General features: G+C 44.6%; 1 pseudogene; it reads left to right on the plus strand.

The window, feature by feature from the left end:
* Positions 1–700: 700 nt before the first annotated feature.
* On the plus strand, positions 701–1,636 carry LOC141495794 (ER membrane protein complex subunit 8 pseudogene; annotated as a pseudogene).
* Positions 1,637–2,012: the final 376 nt, after the last annotated feature.

The following is a 2,012-nucleotide window of genomic DNA, read 5'->3' on the forward strand; positions in this document are numbered from 1 at the left end:
CACAGAATTGTAAGATACAGCTCTGAGCAAATTAGAATTTAAAAAGGAAATAAGACTGGACTAGAACATTTTAACTTGAAATCACCACACTTCTGTTTTTGTCTGACATCTCTATTTAAGACAAAGAGAATATTGTGTTAACTTGTGTTGTATTATTATGTTGCATTGTGCAATACTCCCATAGATCCTTGATCTCACTATTCCTCCCACACACAGATTTTCATTCAGTCTGATTCTTGTCCTTGCCAAGAGGCAGCCAGGTGACTCTGCAGATAGAGCTCCGGACAAGGAGTCAGGAAGAGCTTAGTTCAAATCCAGCTTCAGAGATCATAGGTCAATCATTCAATCTCAACTGGCTTCAGTTTCCTTATCTGTAAAATGGGGATAATAATAGTGTTTAACTCCTAGGATTGTGGCAATAATCAAATGAGATATTTGTGAGGCATTTATCAGGTATTAGATGCTTTAATAAATAAAGTGTGCTTAATAAAGGGTATTTGGAGCCATATATTGTTTGCTTCCTTCCTCCCTTCTCCTTCCATTCCAAATCATTGAGTGACTTCATCAGAAGGCCAAAGAGTTCCTGAGATATACAAAAAAGTTTAAGAATGCTTAACCCAGCCGCGCGGTGCGGCCGCCCCGGCAGGCGGAGCAGGCGGCAGGGCGCGGCCGCTGAGGGGCCGGGCCCGGAGGCATCGCCATGCCCGGCGTCAAGCTGACCACCCAGGCCTCCTGCAAGATGGTGCTGCACGGTGCCCAGTGCCCGCACTGCGCCGTCAACGGGCTGCTGGTGGCAGAGAGGCACAAGCCCCGCGAGGAGCAGCGCCCGCACGCCGGCCCGCACCACACGCTCTTCGTGGACTGCGTCCCGCTCTTCCACGGCACCCTGGCGCTGGCGCCCATGCTGGAGGTGGCCCTCAGCTTGATTGATTCTTGGTGCAAAGGTAATAGCTATGTGATTGCTGGTTATTCGCAAGCCAATGAACGTGTAAAGGATGCCAGTCCAAACCAGGTTGCTGAGAAGGTAGCTTCTAGAATTGCAGAGGGCTTCAATGACACTGCACTCATCATGGTAGACAACGCGAAGTTTACAATGGAGTGCATAGAACCCACTGTTCATGTGTATGAGCATCATGAAAACAAATGGTGGTGCAGAGATGCACACTATGATTATTGTGAAGACTGGCCGGAAGCCCAGAGGGTCTCGGCATCTCTCTTGGACAGCAGGTCCTGTGAAACCCTTGTGGATTCTGATAACCATCTGGGCGACATCCGAAATGATTGGACAAATCCAGAGATCAATAAAGCCGTTCTACATCTATGTTAGGGAGGGATTCCACTGACTGATTTATGGGCATTTCCACTACACTGAAGAGGAAAAAAGAAATATTTTTAATTGTAAATAGAATAATATCTCATACCTTGTGTGGAAAGGCAACGGTTTTAAGAAATGGCATGGGGCTCAAAAGAGGCAATTTATCTAAGCGGTCATCTTTTTAAAACAAAGATCTCTAGAGGAGATACAAACTGTCAAATCTAGCTGTCCCTGTGGATTCTCTCCCAGTTGTATGTTGCTCTAACCTTCAAAATCAAAGCTATTTCTGCTTGTCCAAGAATGTTCCTATTAAACGATTTTAACTAAAAAAAAGAAAGAATGCTTAACCCACAAAGAATCCTTCTCCTTTCTGTCCTTTGCTAGTTATCTCCCCTCTGACAGTGATGTCAAAAGTCAAATAGAAATAGATCCCAGTTGGTAGTTGTATTAGTCATATCTTGACTTAGAAAATCAAAAATTTACATTATCTCAAGTCAATTGTAGTTTGCTTTATCTTATTAAATATTTCCCAATTACATTTTAATCTGGACCACCCACGGATCAGGGGCCAGAAGTGTGATGTCTCTGTTATCTAACATGAGCCAAACATAGCTCTTGTGCTGATCTTGGCTGTTCCAGGATCTCCAGGGGTACTCCCCTTTTAGAAGGTAAGCTTCTTGAGGGCAAGGTCTAGCTT

This window comes from Macrotis lagotis, chromosome 8, assembly GCF_037893015.1.
Source record: "Macrotis lagotis isolate mMagLag1 chromosome 8, bilby.v1.9.chrom.fasta, whole genome shotgun sequence".
Taxonomy (NCBI): domain Eukaryota; kingdom Metazoa; phylum Chordata; class Mammalia; order Peramelemorphia; family Peramelidae; genus Macrotis; species Macrotis lagotis.